Here is a 9,733-nt window from a genome sequence, read left to right as displayed (position 1 = left end):
GACACTTGCCCATGGTGCCACGCAGTTGGACTGAACCTGGAACCATGTGGTTGGTAAGCAAGCTACTTACCACACAGCCACTCATAAATATATCTAAACATATATATAGTTGGAATTTACCAAAATAAAAACAAAAGACAAAGACGGATGTGTAAACAATGAACAGATGTATTAGTTTAACGCTCGGGAAGTGAGAAGGTCTTTTACGTTTCGAACCTACGCTCTTCGACAGAAAGGAACACAGAAATAATCAGAGAGAGAAAATCAAAAAGGTGTAGTTGCTAGCGATCAATCATGGCGAATGGCGGACAGAGGTGGTCAGACAGGATAGCTAGAAAGAGGGGAGATAAAAAATAGTAGTGGTGATCCGAAAAGATATTGTAGACAGAGGGTATTTCGTTATGGAGCCATAACGTGCTGCAAGTTTATTAAACGTTTTTATAATAACGTTCAATATACCCCGTAACATATTACGGATGCATAACGAAATATTGTCATTCATATTTATACGTCAGTAGTATTTACGTACCAGGTCTAGGAATGTGTTTAATATGTAAACTGGTATATCCAATAATGCTACACTGTTATATGTAGTGGCTATTTAAGCAATGAATTTATAGATGTTTAATGGGTTGTATATGGATGCAAGTGAAGGAGCAAAACTCCCGAAATATGATATATACGACCGTTACCCATTTGTCATCTTCACTCTCATTGCTGTTTACGTCAGGTGTCCCGGGTACGAAACGTCGTAACGAATTCAGTGCTGGCTGTAATTCCTATAGAATTTTCCTTTTGAACGGCACTTTGTAACATAATTTCTAGGTAACTAAAAAGTTTTAAACTTCGTATACTGGTAGAATGTGTTTATAAAACATCATTTTCTCTTGGCTTTATTGAGAAAATTCTATAGGTTGTAAGATATTTCGCCTTTAATTTCGAGCATTTCGGCAATTTTAACCAATCGCTTACGTCCATTTAGGTAATAACATTCTGTCCATAATGAATATGTCCCTCCTTTAAGAAACAGATTGGGTTTATTTACATTTGTGAAGAAAAAAATATACCCTTCCCCAACCCCTAACCCTAACCCTAACCCTAACTCTCACCCTAAATCTAAAATAGATTGAAATGCAATAGATCGATACTAGGGTTATAATTATGGGTGACATTTTCATTTGACACCGCTAGAAAGAAATCCCATTTTCCGTAGTGGTGTCGTATGAAATTGTCACCCATAATTATAACCCTAGTATCGATCTATTGCATTTCAATCTATTTTAGATTTAGGGTGAGAGTTAGGCTTAGTTAGGGTTAGGGTTAGAGTTAAATCTGTAGAGATGACCTTAACACATACACAGACACACACACACATACTCACACACACACACACGCACATATGTGTATATCTTTGTACATTGGTATGTATGCATGTATGAAGCAATGATAATGTCAAATGCCCATTACGGTAAACAGCGGTTTACCCACCTGTAACGTCAGGGTTACTGAGGGAGACTGAACGGTTATATATATATGCATGCGTGTGTTTATGCCTCTGTGTGTGTGTATGTGTGCATTTATATACACCTGCATTCACATCCTCGTATACACATATTTATATTATTTTTACATATTCATAGAAATATGCATGCATATATTATTACATATTTATGCGTATAGTTATAAATTAACTGAAATCCAAGCTATAGATGGCGAGACACTATCATGTGGTATGTTTTGGGCAATTTTAGGTCTTACAGAATCCATCCATAGTAATTTTCTTCCTGAAAGAGATAGACAGACAGAAATAGAGAGAAGAATCGATTCCAGTAGAGGACTGGTACTTTATTTATTAAACCCTGAGAGAATGAAAGGTAAAGCTGACCTTGGACGTATTTGAACACAGAGTGCATGCAGCTCAAATGAATTCTGCAGAGTTATCTGACATGTTCTAACGATTAAGCTAATTTATAACCTTACACTACAACGATGGCTGTACTCAAACAACAACAATAAACATGAAAGACAAGAAGTTAATCGAAAAGTTAACTTCGATAACCGTTAATCATCATCATCATCATCATCATTTAATGTGCGTTAGCCACGCTGGCATGGGTAGGGCGGTTTGACCGGGATGGCACGCTTGAAGGTTGCACCGGACTCGAGTCTGACTTGGCATGGTTTGCTACGCCTGGATGCCCTTCCTAACGCCAACAACTCCGAGAGTGTAATGGGTGCTTTTACATGCCACTGGCAAAGCGCCGTTTGCGCGATACCGAGGTGTTTTTATGCGCCATCAACTTGGGGGCACAAATTTGTGTGACACCAGTATCTGTCATGACTGCGATTTTACTTGGCTTGATGGGTTGTCTTCAGTTAATTATTAACTTAAATTGATATAGATTTTAAGTTTCTCAAAAAGATATTTGGCCCTGTATGAATCAGAAAACATTTCTGATCCAATTTGGGAAGTCATTTTATGGTATTCCGAAGTTACGCAAACCAGACCAGCTATTTTCTTTTGTACATGAAACTCGAGTTGCTGTCAAATTATTTCACTCTAAGAATATAATAAATTCTTAGCTATCAAATTAATGCACTAAGCGTTATCAAATCCTAATTGACACACACTTATAAGCATATGTACATGGGTGTGTGCGTTTTAGATTATATTGGAAATACTGATTACGCATTATATTTAATGAAGCTGATATTTATTATCAACCTATTTCTGGTTCAGTCTTACTCACGGGTTACTTTTGGTCTTTCAGTTATCATCTTAATAAATGGTGGCTGGAAATGACGGGAAATGACGTATGTATGCATGAGAACTAGAGAGAGGGGAGGAGAGAGAGAAAGAGTGAGAAAGAGACAGATAGCGGAAGACGGACTATGTATGCATCATAAATTAACCTTAATATTTCGACATAAATAGAGTAAGATATTTACTCCAGCCTCCCAAAACACGCAAACCTTATTGATACAGTTCTCAGTTACACGACAGAGCACTTTTCCTCGCCTTCGGACTGAGGGGCTCTAGAAAAGTATCGCTTATATAAACCAACTATTCTACCTTATCACATATCACATAGATGTTTGCTAGTTATGTTTGCACGCCGTAACATAGAAGCTTCCTCGTTCATTCCTGTACGACACAACGGATAAAACACAGTATAGTTTATAGATAGAGAGCAAAATGAAATATCAGAGCAGTATGTATGTTAATTTTAGCTACTGTTCTCAGCTTTGTCACACGTTACGATATTCAAGCCTGCAGGGACCCTGTCATGCTCTCCATTCACTTCTCGTTTACGCTTGTGCTTTCAATAAATATTTTTATTATTTTTTTTATATTACTTTATATTTCCGTTGTATTTTATTAGTTTTTCTCTGAGTTATTTTCGGAGATGTTTGCATGTTGTTTCTCAGTCGTGTTATTTAATATTAGTCAATTTCTTTTTTAACGTTGTACTTTTTATTCAGTGTCAATAAATTATGTATATATGCTCCCCTGTAGTGACCCTATGTATAGATGTGCGCATATATTATGTACACTTGCTTATATGTATACACACACACAACACACACACACACACCACACACACACACACACACACACACACACACACACACACATATATATATATATATATATAATATATATATATATATATATATATATATATATATATATATATAACTGTATGTATATATATATATATTAGAGCGTTAGCTACTACACACATTTTTTCTCTCCTTGTTTCTCTCCTTGTTTTTTCTGTGTCCCTTTCTGCAGAAGAGCTAGGCTCGAAACCTAAAAGACTTTTTCTATTTCTGAGCGTTATACTAATACATCTGTCTGTTTTGTACATCACCTGTCTTCGTCTTTTGTTATTTTCGTAAACGTTCCCCATATATATATATATATATATATATATATATATATATATATATATATATATACATATATATTAGACAAAATGAGATAACAAAGCCAGGGCTGTGAGAAGTTTTCAGAACATTTATAAGACAGTTACAACTGTTTCTGGAATATTATGGATATCTCGACATCAGAGACGATGTGACATGGTTAAATAGAGGTAATTATTTGAGTCCGAAATAAGGAATTACTAAAGAAAAGGTAAAGATAAGGAATATAGAGGAACATAAGAGAATGAAAATAGAAATAAAATATAAAATATATAAATATATATCGAAATATATATCGAACCAGGAGTTTCACTACAGTCTGTCCAAACCACTTACTTGGTCTTCTACATACCAACACCTCTCATATATATATAATATATATATATATATATATATATATATATGCATTGTATGTTTGTGTATTTATATATACATGTTTATATATCTGTTCATGTGTATATATGTATATTTATGTATATGTAGTGGGGAGGTCATTAGGCCAATAATTATAGAAAACACGCACTGGTTCAATATCACTTCTTTAGTCAGTCGGTTAAATATCCAACTAACCAATCGATCGTTTGTTTATTGCGTTGGTTAAAAATTCAATAGTTTCCTCGACCTCATCAATGAAATGTTCCTGCTCTTGATTCTGTCTGAGAAGTAGTCTTGTGCCTGTGTGGAGGCATGCTTGTATGTAGCTGTGCGGTTGCGTACAAGACCCGTGGTGAGAGTAAATGCGTGAGTATGCGTGCACGTGGGCGTGTTCGTGTGTGTATGAATGTTTGTGTACAGTCGCGTGTTTGCCTGAGTGTGTGCTTATATATTTGTCAGTGTGTGTGTGCGTGTGTGTGCATTGCCCATCTATGACCTCGTTAGGGATTCGCCCTTCTGTTCGTGGTCAGGGTCAGCTCGGCCTCATATTTATTGGGATTCGCTTGTCATCACGTAAAGATTTATGGATGTAGTTCCATATGTGGGTTGCGAGTACAGATTACGTGTATGCATGTGTGCTTGTGCGCGAGTGTGGGAGGTAGTGTGCAGGTTTGTGATGTTCAGGGGGGGGGGGTCATCTGAGCAAATGCACATGTTCGTATGTGTGTGGATGAGTGATTGTTTCCTTAATGTGTATGTGTGTGTGTGTGAGAGAGAGAGAGAGAGAGAGTTCCACAAACGTGTGCGCATCTGCGTGTGAGTGCGTTGTTGCCGGATTTGTGCCTATGTATTTCTACGTGTGAGCGTGTATGTATCCCAGAAACCTGTGTGTATGTGCGCATGTGTGTGTATGAGCATGTGATCGTGTGTGTGTGTGTGTATTCATTCCAAATATTCCTTAAGCTTTGTGTTGTTTTGTCTCATCTAAATCACACCAACATTTATCTCACTGTAATATTTCCTCTTACATTTCCACGTCCCTCTCTCTTATAGTTTGATACTCCCTATCCAAAAGAATTTTGATACATTTCCCTTCACTTTCGACTCCTTCTACAGACCCCCCCCCCCGCCACGTGCTTTTCTTAGATTTCACTTTTAATAACTTTTACTCAATTCTTTACTCACCCTCCTGCCTTTACTTTTGTAAACAGAAATAATCAAACGAAAGGAAATTCTCAACTTAGTTCGTTATATTCCTCTCCCTCCCTCTTCGTCTTCTTCTCCCTCCTCCTCCTCCTCCTCCTCTTGTTGTTGTTGTTGTTGTTGTTCTTCTTCTTCTTCTTCTTCTTCTTCCCCGCCCCACTTCTTCTTCTTCTTCTTCTTCTTCTTCTACTACTACTACTACTACTACTACTACTTACTACTCCCCTCCCCTTCCCTCTTTTTCTTCATCTTCTTCTTCTTTTTCTCCTTCTTCCTCTTTCTCCTCCTCTGTGTTTTTACACCAAGCTTTCATTTTAAATTGCCTTCATGAGATGTCCGTCCGTCCCTCTCTTAATCACTCTCACCTTGTTTCCACCATGTCGGTCTCGTGTGTGTTGGCGACATTTGTTTCTCTTGAGAATGTAATTTCTAATCTTCGCTTGCATATTTTACCTAATTCAAAATTCAACCCCTGAATAAAGCTGGTTTTTACTCACCTAACTTTCTGGATTACAGTCTGCCCATCCTGTGAACTTAAAATCACGTACAAGATTTTCGCCTGCACCTAAACTTATTTGAAATCGATTAACAATGTCCAGGCGGAATGTAAAGAGGAGCTAGGAAACGATTCGCAATTGGTATCGATACAAAAGGGGCAATTCCCATGCACCAGAACATCTTGATAAGAAAAACACGTGACATGTCAACGGGAGTTTCTAAACTGTAATTCTTAGCGATGTTACTTCCGGAATGTGTAAACGAAATTTAATATCATAATGACAGAAAAAAGCGAGGTGGCACATCAAGTCCCGGCTATGTAAGTCATATCTATTAAAGAAATACACGTGCTGGAAATATTTACCGACTGCGCACAGTTAGAACTTTGAAAATACTGTGAAACCATGTATAAAGCGTGTCACAGATGCTATCTTGAAGGACAGTGTAAGCACACGAACGGAGAAACGGCCCGCAGCGTGGTTAAATTAATCGATGATATTGCCGTGAATTCAATTAGAGTAGTTACATACATACTCCAACAACTACCGTAAGAAAGACACTACATCAATAATGTAAAAAAATGTAACAATTCACAGAGGTGGAACCCAAAATGAAAACGAATTCTGACTTCGCTTTGAACAGCGAACTAGAAATACGACTTCCACCACCAACACCACCACGACCACAGCCACAATTGCACCCAAGAAAAAAATATTTACTCGCACAATCTACAAAATTTACAAACACGAGTTGTTTAGTTGGCAAGAACAAAACAAGCAAATGAAATTTAAAATCAAAATCAGTAACCATAAAAACAAAAATGTTGTATATCTCCACACTGACGTGCTTCATACTTCGTGGACAATGTTTCAAAAGATAACAGAGAGACGAAAAGATATCATTTGATGAATTTAAAACCATTGAAAATCTCAGAGTGGTGCGTTGAGAACTTTATGAGATATTACTTAGCAATAAATCTAACACGGACATAATGCAATAAATTTAAAATACGTACTTTTGGCTATTAGGAATATGTACCTGTCTGTGTCTATTTATTTATTTATGTGTGTGTGTGTGTGTGTGTGTATGTATATATATGTGTGTGTGTGTGTAGTATATATATATATATATATGCATATAAAGATATATATATATATGTATGTATTATATAAAGAAATATAAATGTATATAAGAATATATATCTGTCTGTCTGTCCCTCTCCTCTCTCTATATATATATAATATAAAAGATATCTATTTATGGAATAAAGATTTATATATATATATTATATACTATATATATATATATATATATAATATATATATATATATATATATATACATATATATACATTCACATGCACACGCACACATATATTTACTTATATATTTCTTCATAATGCACAGATAAGAATACCCCACTGCCATATCCACAAATACATATGCGTGTGCTTGTGTGTATGTGTATCTGTGTGTGTGCACATGTGTGTATGTGCGCTTGTGATTGTGTGTGTGTATATATATATGTTCGTGTGTGTGTGTGTGTGTGTGTGTGTGTGTGTATACATATACACATATCTCCTGAGATATTGATGCTATTACGCTCAGTGCGAAGCTTTAATTCCGATATATAATTCTGTCGGATGCAATAATGCAGTAATCGTTCGCCACTTAGTGTTTTAATTGATTAAATCAACCCATTACTCTTCTGCTAGTTTGTTTTATGAAAACCGAAACGTTTAAATGTAAGTTGTTATAGGGCGGGTTTGATGCCAGAATATGAATAGCTGGAGTGAATACAAAGATAGTTTGCCCACTGCTCTAGCAAGTCAACCTATCCACAGAGAGAGAGAGAGAGAGAGAGATTGAGAGAGAGAGAGGGATTGAGAGAGAGGGATTGAGAGAGAGAGGGAGTGAGAGAGAGAGAGAGAGACAGACAGGGAGACAGAGAAAGACAGACAGGGAGACAGAGAGAGACGGGCGGACGGACGAACGGAAAGACGGGTGGAAGTGGTTCGAAATGATCGGCATTGGCCGCGCGGCGGATGCGCAGCGGAAAGGAAGACGAAAGACGAACAACGAACGGAAGAGGAGAAACAGTCCAGCGACAAGAAGGTCGGTTCGCTTTTGCTTGCAGAAGCGAGTGCGCAGCGCAGCCGAGAGGCAACGAGGAGACAGAGACAGGCGGCCGCGGGATTGCCTTGTTGCGTCGAGGCAAGACTTTCTTTGACAAACGGGGGACGTCCGACCGGGCAACGGCGAACAGGAGACGCAGTGCGATCGAAAGGCCGTCGTCAGCGGTATCGAGAACGAGCACGAATGCGTGTGCCGGTCGATGCACGAATGCGATGCTATCTCTGTCCAGTGCTCCGAAGTGAAGACACATTGGACGAAGCGCGGACAAACAGCTGATGTAGCACGGAATCTCTCTAGAGGCATTGAGTAGTATTAAGTAAACTTGGGAGCAAGCGATTGGCAGCGGCACCGTTGTTCGGCGCGAGCAAAGAGTGACATAGATTTAGGGATTCAGTTTTTGTATTTCAATTTCTATTCCCATGACTTACAATTAGAGTGGTTAGATACATCATTCAGATACTTCAGCTGGTTTCTGTATATAAATGTCTGCCTTCTGGCCGTTCATATAAAGTTTGAATTAAATTATCTCATTAATCTTTTTCTCATAACTCCTGATGAGGCGATGATTAATTCTAACAAAGCGATATTATCATTCATGGTAACAAATTCTCTGACGAGACTTCAACTAAACTTTCTGCTGGAAGTTGATACGCCACCAGAAGAAAATAATGGAATAGGAATCGTGTTAAGGCTAAATACTTACATACACACATATATACATACATATATACATATATATGTGTGTATGTGTCTATGTATATGTGTGTGTATGTTTGTCTCTGCGTGTGTGTATGTATATACATATGGATATATGTATATATATTATATATGTATGTATGTATATGTATATACATATATACATATATATATTTACACTCACACACACACGAACAGACACATATCTACACACACACCACACACATATATATATATATATCATCTCTTGAATTAATTTATTCTATTGAGATTGCCCTTTACTAAGTCAGATACTCCTAGAATTGTTTTCAATTCTTTAGTAAAACTATATATATATATATATATATATATATATATATATATAATATATACATATATATATATATATATGTATATGATATGTATATATATATAATCATATATATATATTATGTATATGTATATATATATATACATATATATATGTATATGTATATATATATAGAATATATATATATATATGTATATATATTATATAATTATATAATATATGTATATGTTATATATATAATTATATAGTATGTAGATATATATATATAATATATTTTATATATATATATATATTATATATATATATATGTTATATATATATATATATACATACATATGTATGCATTATATGTATATATAGCTAGATAGATATCGAAACGCCTGCATACACTTCCACCGACCACATATAGTTTCGTGCACATGTGTCTCAGTGTTATTTAGAATCTATTTCTAAGTCTCCTATCTTTTATATTACTGTTTTCTCTTAGAAAGAAATGTTCCTTGTGTTCATGTTTTGGCAAATATATTTCTAATATTAAGCATTGTTTTCCTTGGAGGTAGATGTCGTCCACAATTAAGAAGTACGA

The sequence above is a fragment of the Octopus sinensis genome, linkage group LG6 (assembly GCF_006345805.1).
Source record: "Octopus sinensis linkage group LG6, ASM634580v1, whole genome shotgun sequence".
Lineage (NCBI taxonomy): Eukaryota > Metazoa > Mollusca > Cephalopoda > Octopoda > Octopodidae > Octopus > Octopus sinensis.
The sequence above is the reverse complement of the archived record's forward strand: the minus strand, read 5'-3'. Positions refer to the sequence as shown.